The following is a 12,595-nucleotide window of genomic DNA, read 5'->3' as shown; positions in this document are numbered from 1 at the left end:
GGTGAAAACTCACCTACTTGGCCTCTTTGGGACTCACTTTCATTACCTGGAAAATGAGAAGGTTGAAAAAGAATCTTTTTGGAGGTTCCTGGCAACTCGGACACGGGAGCTCCCTGGGTGTTCGCGGAGGTGATTCTTAGCCGGAAGGTCGGGGCGAGGAAAATGAGGCCTGAGTTACAGAAGAGGGGAGGGAGCTTGAAGACCCGTGATCCGCTGCAATCCTGCTTCCAGAAGACACACTGTTGCTGTTCATTAGGGCAGGTGGATGGAGGCAATTTTCAAAGGACCCCCTGGCCCAGAAGTAAGTGGGAAGGGGCTGGAGGTTATGTGAAGGTGATTTTTGAGGGTTCTCCAGGTGACAAGAGGCGTGCCTAGAGCCAGGCCAGCAGTGGGGGCTGCGCTCTAGGAAAAGTATACTGTCCTTTCTGGCACCGAGTCCTGGAGAGAACCCGGGACTGCAGGTCCTGGGCGTCCTGTGCTGTACCTTCCCTGAGACGTCTCTTCAGGGTCTGTGCCTCTTGCTGTCGGGAACGTTCCTTTATATTTAGCCTCTGTTCTCGTGTGGTTGTTTAAGCCCTTCTATTTAAAAAGAGAGAAGAAGAAAACAAAAACAAAAATATCTCAGAGCCACCAGCTCCATTTTGGCGTTTTAATCTTGGGTCACTAGTTAAAAGGTAACGAAAATAACACGCATGCAGGAAAGCCAGGTCCTCCAGGCTGTTGTGCAAGGCCCGCCTGGGGCCAGGAGGGCTGGGACCCTGGCCTAGCTTCTGCAGGGTAGCCCCTGTCCCCAGTGTCCACTGTTCCTCAGGCTGCGTGGGCAGGAGCCCGGGGCTGACGGCACACTGTGCAGCCCACTCACCAGAATGCAGAGCTTTTTTTTTTTCTTTATTGATTTTAGAGAGAGAGGGAGATAGAAACATCGATTGGCCACCTCCTGCATGCCCCCGACTGGGGATCGGGCCCACAACCTGGGCATGTGCCCTGCCCGGGAATCGAATCAGCGACCTCTTGGTACATGACTTGACACTAAACCACTGAGCCTCATGAGCCGGGCCAGAATGCAGAGCTTTAAAAATAGCTACATTTCTCCAAGATACTCCCTGTTTACTCGACACTGCTCTGGGCTTCATCACTCTGAGCCCACTACCCTCTCCCCAGAATGATGGAGTGAACAGGGATCGGGGCTGGGACTCCGGCAGAAGAGGAGCTGATAGCAGCCAGGGTCTCACACGCACCATGTGATGCTCACAGCTCCTTCCACATTTTCCAGCTCATTTGGTCCCCACACACCCCTGCGAGGGTAGGTGGCGTAATCCCTGGAGTTGATGAAACTGAGCCAGAGAGCCCTGCCAAGGTCTAATTGCTGGTACCTGCTTAATGTGGACCCCCCACCCAGGTCCCTTGACTCCAGTTGCCATTTCCTTGGGTTCTAGTTGTGTTCTTCCCACTGACCAGTGGGACAGGGGCAGGGGCGGGGAGTGGTCTCGGCAGTTAACTTGATCTCTGGAGGCTGTAGGTCCCTTCTCAGAATAGCTGGGCTCTCCTGTCTGATTCTCTCAGCTCCTCGGAGCCCGTGTGAAAACCAGCTGGCCCTTCTCTGCTGGGAAGCCAGCCATTCCCCGCGCCATCTGACACAGCTGTGTGGCACTTGGTGGTTGCGCGTGCAGGCCTGTTCCGACCTCGCGGTCTCTTAGCAAGGAGGCCGTGTCGTGGGACCTCTGAGACGTTTTCCGCAGGCTTGTGCGGTGGCCCAGAGCTCTGCGCGGCACCCACACGCGCTGAGTGTTCCCTGTTGGCTGGTTACCGCACGGTGCCTGCTGGAAGAGTCGTGCAATGAGAGGGGAGACACCAGACACGCTGGCTTCGGCCGTGAGTGTTCGCTTCACCGCTGACCTGAAGAGGCAGACCTACCCGTGGGGAGGAAGGCAGGTCAGAGAACGCTCGGGCGTCCGTGCTCCCTGAATAGAGAGCACGACACCCCACTCTATGCAGGGGCCGAGGCGGGGCAGGGGCGGCATGTCCTGGCCGCGGCCCTGTGAGTGGTCTTCAGTTGGACGGACCCAGAGCTTGTATGAGGGGAAGAGAAGCGTTTGTCTTTATTCACCTTATTCAGCCATGGTGGTTCAGGCTTGATCTGCAGGTGTTCCTGGAAGAAGGCTTAGGATTGGACGGGGCAACGTGCGTGTGTCTGTCCAGCTGTGGCCCCTGAGTCCAGCCTCAGCCTGGAGAGAAGCCCTGTGATGGGGAATCCACCAGGGGTTTGCTCTGGTGGATAGAACCTTCTAGAAAGTCACATGTGGCGGTTTGTCCCCTTGATCCCAGTTCTTTCTGTTCCCCTGGAGGAGGGGAAGGATGGCTGACCTGCACCGGGAGGAGGATTCGGCTAGGCGACAGGGAGAACGGTGGCACCCCCTTTGCTGAGGGCTCCCAAGGAACAATGGGGCCTCTCGGTCTGAGGGGGAGACTGGATGTCTTCCCAGCCCCGGGTCTCTGGGACTGTGAGGCTGCCTGGGACCATGCGGTGTGGGTGTTGGGATCCAGAGTGAGCGCAGGGACGGCACCCTCGGGTCTTCGAGGGCGAGTGAGCATCTGGCCGGAGCTTCACTGGTTCCCCTCTGGAACTGGCCCTGTGGGGCTGGGACTTCTGCAAGTGACAAAAGGACAAAGGCCTGTTCCTGTCCTCCCTGTCAGGAGAGAGCCCTGGGCTGCTCTCAGCCGTCTGTGTAAGACCACCTCCACCACCCTGAGGCCCTGCAGCCCTTGGGACCTTCGTGAGGCCCTGAGGATGTGGGGCTGGGGCAGGAGGCGGGCCGACAGGGTTTGCTGGGGAAAGGTGGGAGGTAGAAGAGGAGGATCTCGGGCAGGGCCCCAGCTCGGGGACCTGGCTGGCATTACCGCTGTGCTGAAGGCACAGGTGTGTGTTCCAGCGGGCTTACTATTCAGAGGGAACCCGAAGTCTGAACTCAGCCAGATGGTGGCTGAATGGGGGTCGTGTTAGATAGGGAGAACCATAGGTCCTTTTGTCATTACACCTGCAGGGGGAGCTTCGAAGGGCCTCACAGGTTGGGGACATTCCAGTGGGCCCTCCTGTCTGTAAGATTGTGCTTATTTTATACTGACTTTCTGTCTTCTTTCTTTCCTGTTTCACTCTCACTCATTCCTTAAGTAAGCAGGAGTATTTTCCATGCATTTATGTTATTATTTGGTGTGTGTGTGGGGGGGTGATTACAGATCTTTTCGTGTCTCTGACATAATTCAGTGTATTATTTTATTTTTGAATATGAACAGACCACAAGCTCACTGCAGAGATGAACCATCTCTGTGGTGGGGTGGATGCTGATAGGCCCTCCCCGTGCCCACCTGGTCACCCCAACCCGAGGAGACGAGAATCCAGGGGTTCTTTGCAAGGACCAGCTCAGCCCACGGCAGGCCACCTCTTTGGGGTAGGGGGTGCTCAAGCATGAACCCCCCAAACACTTTAGCTGTTTCTTCTTTTCAGCTTGAACTCTGAGTAACAGCCTTGAAAGTCTGAGACCACATGTGCCCCCGTTCGGTGAGGAGGGGACAGGGCCAGAGAGGAAGGGAACATAGGCTTCTGGCCATCGGCCTCTCGACACAGGTGAACTCTGTTCAGGAAGGAACTCATTTACTTTTTCACCCTAATGGAGGTTACTTGTATTTTTTCTCCCTCTCTCTTTTTTCTCCTCGCTCTCCCTCAAACCGCCCCCCCCCCCCCAGTCTCCAAAAGAATTTAATCTGCTGGACAACAAACAATACTGTTATAAAACTTGGAAAACAAGAGGGCGAGGCCTCCCTGACAAGGAGAAGGGCATGCTGGGTAACAGCGAGGGAGGCTGCCAGGCCTCGATGGAGCCGGGCAGGAGCCCAGTTGGCTGGGTACCTGGGCGCTGCCCCTGCCTAGCCCACCAGCCATGCCATCCTCAGTCCAGAGGAAGGAACCGAAACAAAAGTGGGGTCAGAGGAGCTCTTGAAAAGGGGAAGTTGTATGTGTTCCCCGGTTCTCTGATCTGATGGGAATGCACTAGACTGTGAAACTTCCTCCTCCACCCCCACCCCTCCCTCCACCCCTCCCACCCTCTCCTCCCGTTGCTCCCTCCCCTCCCTCCCCTTCTCCTGCCTCCTCCCACCACTCACTGTTCCAGGTTCTGAGACTGGCAGACAGAGGCCGTGATAACAGAATGACGCTGGCCTAGCAATGTGGGCACAGCTACCAGCCTGGCCAGCTTCAGGGGAAGCAGGAGCGGAAGGTGCTCCGAGTTGGCTTTGGACTCTGGACCTACCCTCTGTCTGCCCAGCCTCCCTCCCTCCAACTAGGGAAGTGGAACCATGTCCCAGGGTGTGCCCCTGTCCATGTGCTCAGCCAGGTGTGTGCCCAGGTACTGGGTAGAGCCGCCACTCAGAGGTTAGTGGGTATGCCCGGGGCTTCCTGGTGCCGCCGGCCGGCTGGCTGGCCAGAGCCTTGCTCCTGGGAGCTGGTCCGGGGAGGATGCCCGATGTGTGGAGAGGCTGCTGTCCCTTCAGGAGCAGGGCGGCGGTGCTGCCGGGCTGGGCTTGCGGAGGGAGGGCCTCTAGGAGACAGGACCGCTTCTCCCCGGGCAGGCCTGAGGTCCTGTGAGTGGGGCGCCCACGGGACACTGTCTGCAGCTCCTCTGCCGGGGGTGGGGAAGCTGGGCCCTGGGGCCTCGCTCCCTTGACCTCCAGTTAGATTTTACCTGAGACTGAAGTCTCGCTTCTTAGTCCATCTTTACTGGGTCCCAGAGGTTATCTGGTGATTTTCCTTTGGACCCGCGTTGGTTTGGAGCTGGCACCTGGGGTGGGCGCTGTTTGTGTGCCGGGGGGCAGGCTGCTCCCTTGCCCCGTGAAGGCACTGGCTCGGAGCTGCGCCGTCCTCCTGGGCCCCAGCTGAGCCTTTCTCTGGGGACATGGAGACAGCCTGCTCTGGCCCTCACCCCTGCCCCCTCCTTCCCTGTGCTCCCCACTGCCTCCTGCTGCTGCCCACACCCCGCTGCACCCCAAGGCAAGGTAGCCATGGAGCATCTTCCCCTCCAGCCCTGTACTGAGTGGGAGATTTCCAGACCCAGGTTCTTGCTGGGGGTGTCAAGGGAGGGACAGAGAGCCCACCTTTGTGGAAAGCTGCTGCCTGGGAGCCTGGTTCCATATCTGGCCTGGGGGGGCGGGGCGGACGGAATTGCTGACACAGGGCCCTACTCTGCCTCCTCAGTGGCATCTCAGAGGCGCCAGGGGTCTGGAGCACGTTCTTCCTTCCTTGGATCTGAGGCCTGGGAAGTGTGGGGGTCCCTGGGTGCCGAGCCCTCCTCCGGGGGACAGGCTGCCCGAAAGAGAGAACCATCTCCATGGCCGCCTCACCCCAGGCCCCCAGACCCATGCTCTTCATTTTATTGCCCTTTCCTCTGATTCATTAACCACAGCTAGTTGGCAGAGGCCTCACCCGACAGCTCGAGATGAAATGCCCAGGACACAGGGCCCGGGCTAGCACAGGGAGTGACAGGAAGCTGGGCCGGGCCTCCCAGTTCATACATACAATGGTCTGGGGCTGTCTGGAGGGCAGACCGTTCCCCTTTTTCTGAAGGGCCTTCCCCAGGCCCCTCTCTCACCAAGATGACTCAACTCTTCCTCACGCCAGGAGCCCCGAAACCAGCATTCCCAGTGGCAGGAAGAAGCCTGAGCTGGGCTCTGCCTCCGGCACCCCTCCCCCGCGCTGGCTGGAACTTGCGTCAGTCATGTAAGTAGCTGTGACTCAGCACCCAGCCCTGTTGGGAGGGAGAAGCTGCTGCCTCCAAGAACCTTCTCAGCGTTCAGGGTTTGAACACATCGTGGCTGCACAGAACAGATCAGCAGCATTAGGTCCCTGGGGGTGAATCTCTGTTTGTTCCGTGGATTTGGTTATGGATTTCATATACGAGGATGCCTCCCCTTCCCATTTTCCGCCCATGTTATTTTGGGGGCGCCATGCTGGGCATAGGATTTTTAGGACTTTGAAAGACACAGCCCCCCTCACAGAATGAAGTAGGAGCTCTTGGGGCCGAAGTAGGAGCTCTCCGGACTGTCCTGAACCCACGGCCATGAGTCGTGCTGGGCCCTCAGATGTTTCCGTCTGGCCTGAACAGTTGTTTCGTAACGCGCCTGAGTTTGCGTGCCTTCAGACAAAGCGTGGCCTCTGCGGGTCGCTCGGCTTCGGCCGCACGCTGTCGCCGCTTCTCTGGCCCAAGGTTCCCGCCGAGCCTTCAGAGCATGGGAACACGCGGCGACCCATCTGCGCCAGCGGTCAGAGGAACCCTCTGGGGCCCAGGCCAGGGACCTGTCGCAGTCGGGGCCGAGCAGGAAGTACAGCCACTGGGTTCTGATTCACTGGTGGTGACCTTTCCTCCACGCTCAGGTCTCTGCCAGGCCGAGGAGTGTTCCGGGCGCGGTGGGGTGGACAGCCCTGCACACAGAATGTGGGTGCAGAAGTGCCCTGGGCTGCAGTGGCTCCCTTTCTGCACCGTGGCACCTCCCGAGTGACAAGCCCGCTCCTCTGGGTGGGCGCTTTCCTTCCCTGTCCCCTGACCAGTGTGTTTGGGGCCATTAGGCCAAGGTGGGAGGGCCCTGCCACCTGCAGGTGACAGCAGAGCCCTCAGCAGGTGGAGCGTTCCTGGGCCACCTTCTCACAGACCCCGGTGCTCAGCGGGTGCCGGGCGAGCAGGCCCCCTGCAGCCCTCAGCAAACCTCCACGACATCCCACTTGGGCACAAAACCAGCCGCTCATTTCCGGTGAGTCACTGCTCAGCAGGCTCGGGAGAGAGGCTGGTTCCGGGGGGAAAGTTGAGACCTGAACACACCGTTTGATCCAGCAGGATTGGAAGGGCAGAAGGTTCGGGTACTAAGATTACTCTCTCTCCCCTCTTCCTCTTTCAGAGTGTTCACAGTGATGCATTGTTAATGACTTCTTTTTTTATCTCTTCTTCCAGAGAACTGAGAGGATTGTGGGACTGAGAAGTTGGAGCCCACACTCTGGCTGGTGTCCCCTAGGTCCTCGGTGCTGGGTGCAGCCCCCTCTGAACTCCTGGCTGGCGTCTCCTGGGTAGCCGGAGAGACATTAATTAATCACCCCGATGATCAGATGACACAAGTGTGTTCTGAAGGGTCAGAAGTAGATGCTGGGAGGTGGTGACTTAGCTGAAAGCTGGGCTGAGGTGGGGCGGGGGGACCTCCCCTGAGAATGAGATCTGAAGGAGCACCACCTGGATTTGTGGGGGAGGGGCTTTGGGGGAGGGGGGCGTTGACAGGTGGTAGCAGCGGGAGAGCGGCTGGAGAATGTTCCAGAAAGAAGGGACGGTGTCTGCAGAGGGAGGGTGCTGTCCGGTTCACTGAAGGGTGACTTTGTGACATCTCAGGAAAGGGTTCTCTGGAGATGGCAACCGGAAGTTGCTAAGGAAGAGGAGTTGGGCAGAAGTGAAAAGCACAAAAGCTGAGAATTGCCCAACGTAGATCTCTTCATTTTATAAGATTCTGACCCCGTGGTGATGACTGTCATTGAACACTCACTCCTGCCCTTAAAAGCCCAACAGTTAACCGCTGTTGACTGCAAGTGTCCTCACTCAGAGCCGGGCAGAGCCCCCCAGCTCCCCAGCTGCGTGAGGCCTTGCAGAGCCCCGCGGGCTGCGGCGCCTGGTGCTGGTGTCAGTCACTCCGGAGCCTTCACAGCAGTATGGGGAGGCTCCTCCCCACCGCGCAGCCCTGCTCTGGGCCCCAGCAAAGGCGCCAGCAGGGTAGGAGAGCCAAGCAAGCTGCCCAGCCGCCGGCCCCTTGCAGAACGGGGTGCGCCTGCCTCCCGGGCTGACGCGCTGTGCGTCAGTGACCTTCCACTTCCACGTGGAGACAGTGCCTGGGAACCCCCCCACTCCCCATCCCCCGCTCCCTGATCGCCCCATCTTGCTCGCAGTTAAGTTCAGCAGCGGAAGGAGATGAGGCACCGCTATGGAGCCGGCAGCAGAGGGGCGGGAACAGACTTTAGGGTTAGATCTGGGATCGAATCGTTTATTAGTCCTGGGACTGTGGACATATGATTGAACCACGTTAAGGAGACGTTGCTTCTGCAAAAAACGGGAATAGCACCTGCTTCAGATGATGGTTGTGAGGGTTAAAAAGTACAGCTCGGGTTCAAACGTTACCTCCTCCTCTTCCCTGAGCAGGACACCCCATTATTTCAGGAGCCATAAAAAAGATGAGCCTCTCTGTAGAGGCCTACAGGATTGGTGGGGAACCTGAGGGACGCCGCTTCGACCTGCCTCCTCCTCCTCTTGGTTGTGGTCTCAGGGAAGTGCAGCCAAAGGAGATGGTGCACTGAGGAGATGGGAAATCTAACTGAAACACAGTTTGCAAATCTTATTTTCAGGCAAGTTTTGAAAACAGCACAGCACGAAACCTGTGTTAGAGGGTTATCTATTTAATACAGTTTTAGGACACCCGTTTTCTGTGTCACACCAGAGGGTAAGAGTGCCACTGTTGTGACGCTTACGTTTGGGAAGGTGCAGCCCGTGTTCTTCCTGAGGAGGGCACATGGAAGGGTTGCCATGGCCCAGGTGAAAGTCACCTTGTGTAGCAGCCAGAGCCTCCCAGGCAGACACGGGTGGTTTCCTGATGAGGTGAGACAGTATCAGAAAGCCTTTTGCACACTGCGTCTAGCTCACCAGTGCAGGGCGGCATGGAGGTAGAAATGTGTGTTAATAACAGCGTTGGCTATTTTATCTCATCCTGTGTGTGACGGTGTGTAGGGACTAGTGGAATCAAACCCGTTAATGCAGAGTCCGTGGATTTTGTCCTGCTGCGTCTCTGTGAAGCGTCGGCCTGACTCGTGTGCTCCTTGAGCGGCCTGAGGAGCAGTCCCCTCTGCCAGTCCGGTGGACGGTGATCTTACGTGCCACCACGAGCGGAACTGCCAGAAGACATCTCCTGGGGACCGAGGCCGGGGCTTCTGGGCGCATCTCCCTTTTTTCTTCAGTGAGATCCTCTTCTTCTGGAAGCTGGTTTCACATGGTGGCTTAGATTTTTCCATCTTTGTATCTAGCACCATTTGAAATCAGTGTTTTAGGAGTAAGAATTGCAGCACAGCCAAGGGCCAGCGGAGGAGGAGCTGCTGCTCGGGGGAATGGCCCCTCCTCCTGCCACCTGAGCCGCGACAAGACAGAAGCAAACTTGAAAAGCAGAGCACACCCTTGAGTATATCGGTTGGGTTTGGGGGTAACTGTGTGGGAAGGGGGTTGTGTTTGAAGACAGGGGTTTGAGCAGGGGCGGAGGTGGTGATACTCACCTGTTGGCAGGGCCTTTGAGCGCGGTGACAGGCACTGCTGGATTGAGTACTTGGAACAGGGAAGGGGCGAGGGCTGTGCACCCAGAGAACAGTGGCGTCCCCATCGGCGCTGTCCGCCTGCTCCCAGGTCCTGGAACATTCAGCTGCACGTGCCATGCAGCTGGTATCAGACCTGCAAGGTGCAGGACCCCAGGAGCATCACCGGACCCATCTCTTACACAGGCTGACCGATTTCTCCTGGTGTTCAGAGTCTGTTTTTGTCTAGCACCATTTGAAATCGGTTATGATGTAGGGGGAAAAGCAGCAGCCTCGAAGCCTCGTGCCAAGTCTGCTCAGCCGCAGCCTGTGCTTTCCCGGAGGATGGATGGGCAGAGTGGAGAAGGAAGGCCACACTTTTTCCTGCTAACTTCTTTAACTGCACTTATCCTTTATTGCAGAGGTAGGAGATGAGTTAGACTTTTAAAAAACAGATCACTGTAATTTTGTCAGGTCCTCAGTTACCTTTCACTGACATGTGGTGGATTCTATAAATTGGCTGCTTGTTGACTTACCTTTCTGTTAAGAAGAGACGATTCACGCGTCCGAACTTAATAAATATTTTCCTGTATCGGTGTATCATGTCTTTGTTTTTCATTGTTTTCCACTCGCACTTCTGTGATGATGAGAAGTGGGGACCTGAAACGTTAATTTCCTGGGCCAGTCTCACCTACATTACAAAGTAGGGTACAGCAGACAGACAGCAATGAAGCCCCTTAAGACAAAAATGGAATTCCAGGAGGCAAGAAATAACATGAGAGAAAAGATGACAGAAATGTTGATCACCCGGGTTAGGGAGGCTGCTACGGATGGGGAAGCCAGCCTGGACCCCAGTGGGGCACAGCCTTGATTCCCAGCACGGGAGCAGCCTGATGGTTTCGCTTACATTATAAGCGATGCAGGCGGTCCGGCCGGTGTGGCTCAGTGAGCATCAACCCGGTCACCAAGAGGTCGCCGGTTCAATTCCTGGTCAGGGCACATGTCCAGGTTGTGGGCCAAATTTCCAGTGGGGGACATGCAAGAAGCAGCCAATCGATGTCCTCTCCCATCGATGTTTCTATTTCTCCCTCTCCCTCTCTAAAATCTATGAAGGAGAAAAAAATTATTTTTTAAAAAAAAGTGATGCCGGAGTTCTTCTCTTGGTTCTCAGTTTCTGTCAACCCCGGAGGACGGGAAGGAGTTCGTGAAGGCATTCAGAAATTAGCCGGGTTTGACAGTGGGGGTGAAGCCTGCGGGGTCTTCGGGTCGCAGGGCTGGTCCTTGCTAGATTGAGCCTTTGGCACGGAACATGCCTGGCCCCCTGTGAAGGACCTGCAGTGCTTTCCCTTCACGCCAGTGGTTCCCAGTGAGTGGTGGTAAGTCACCCACCCGGGAAGCTGCTGCTCCCAGATGGCTGCCCAGCCTGGTGGGGGGGTGACGCATCTCCTGGGGAGACTCCCCTGTGAATGTGATTCACCCCGACTGCAGCTCCCGGGCTACTGAGGCTGTTGACGGAAGATCCCACGCTCTGATCCCCAGGAGCTGGTGGTGGGAAGAGTTAAGACCCGACACCGTTGTATTCACTTCCCTGCCGAGGTCGGCTACCTTAGTGCCTCCGGGTCGAAGAGCTTTGGGTCGGTTGTAACAAATTGAACATTTTTTTTTTTTTTTATCCTCACCTGAGGATATTTTTCCATTTTTTGTACAGATAGAGTGGGAGGGAGAGAGAGGAAGGGAGAGAGAGAGAGAAACATCGACGTGAAGGGACACATCGAATGGCCACCACCTGCACGACCAACCAGGGCCGGGGACAAACTGCAACCTAAGTACGTGCCCTTAGCGGGAACCGAACCCGGGTCTCTCCGGACCGCAGGCCGACGCTCTAACCACTGAGCCAAACTGGCCAGGGCACAAATTGAACATTTTTTGCCCCGTGTACTGAGTCCCAAGCTCCAGCCTAAGTATTTGGGGTGAGGGGGGATCAAACCACATGGATTCTGATCGCAGGCCCTGATGACCACGTCCTAACGTCGGAAGCGAGCAGCATGTCTGTCTTGCACACCTTGCGCCTGGTTTTCGAGCCATGCTGTGCTGTGGGCCCCGCGTAGCCAGCTGGACCACGGGTTCGCTGTGGCAGGACACAGGGCAGGAAGCACACGCAGGGCTCGTACAGGCTGCGCTGGCCGTGGGTTCCAGCTGTGGAAATAAAGGCTGAGTTCTGAAGCCTGAGACAGCAGATCTGAACACGGTTTCGGTGAAACGAAGTCCTGGACCTGGTAATTCTTCACGGGAGGTTGTCTCGGGCCTCACTGAGAAGCTGGCGGATAGCTTCGTGGAGGGGGTACCAGGCAAACTAGTGTGTCCATATTTGGGGGGAGCTTAAGAGTCTTCCTTGAACACAGTTATATTAGGGATTTATTCTAATGTGACAACTGCACCCTACCTTCTGATCAGATACACCCCAGGAGCCTTGACAGGAGTGATTCTTGGCCTCCACCCTTACAGGTTGTGGCCTAACTCTTCCCGGAAGGGGACCTGGACGTTGCTTTTTGTCGTGTGTTTTAAACTCATCCAGGTGATTCTGATGTGTAGCCGGGCTGAGAACCCTCTGCGGCCCTGCTTCTAACAGGCTTTGCTACTCTGTGTTCTGAGGACCCTTAGCATTGGAGTTTTGTTTCCTGTGGTCGTGGTAACAAATCACAACAACCTGGGCCTCTGAAAACTCCTACAGCCCAGACAGCCAATAACAGAAAGGTAGTCCTCTCGGTTCTACAAGATCTGGGAAGTCCAAGGGCGTGGCAGTGTCGGGGGTCTGGTGAGAGCCAGCTTCCTGGTTCACGGACAGAGCCTTCCAGCTGTAAGTTCACAGGGCAGAGGGTGGTGGGACTTCCTCGGGTTTCCTTTCTAGGGACATTCATCCCATTTGTGAAGCCTCAGCCCTCATGGCCTAATAACTTCCCAGTGGCCCCACCTTCTAATTCCATCACCTTAGGGGTTAAGATTTAGTCCAGGAATTTTGGAGGGACACAGACATTCACAAAGTGTCTCAAAACAACACACGTTTATTCTTTTAGTTCTGGGGGGTCATAAGTCTGAAATCTGCTTCACTGGGTTGAAATCAAGGTATGGGCAGGGCCACGCTCCTGCCAGGGGACGAGGAGAGAATCCGTTTCCTTGACCTTTCCAGCTCCTAGAGCTGCATCCTTTGCTTTGCGGCTCCTTCCTCCGCCCTCCACCCTCCAGCCT

The 12,595-nt window shown here is 56.5% G+C and overlaps 1 long non-coding RNA gene across 6 annotated transcripts in view; it reads left to right on the top strand.

Annotated features, from left to right (window-relative positions):
• Positions 1-7,253, top strand: part of LOC118636932 — a 65,187-nt gene extending 57,934 nt beyond the window's left edge. For 5 of the 6 annotated variants that reach the window (XR_004960857.1, XR_004960854.1, XR_004960852.1 and 2 more), the window contains one exon: positions 5,669-7,253. This is a non-coding gene — a long non-coding RNA (uncharacterized LOC118636932). The remainder of the gene's footprint in view (positions 1-5,668) is intronic. The other variant, XR_004960853.1, reaches the window with a different exon arrangement.
• Positions 7,254-12,595: the final 5,342 nt, after the last annotated feature.

Source organism: Molossus molossus, unplaced genomic scaffold (assembly GCF_014108415.1).
Source record: "Molossus molossus isolate mMolMol1 unplaced genomic scaffold, mMolMol1.p scaffold_m16_p_20, whole genome shotgun sequence".
In the NCBI taxonomy this organism is placed as follows: Eukaryota; Metazoa; Chordata; class Mammalia; order Chiroptera; family Molossidae; genus Molossus; species Molossus molossus.
Note: the sequence above shows the minus strand (reverse complement) of the source record. Positions and strands in the feature narration are given on the sequence as shown.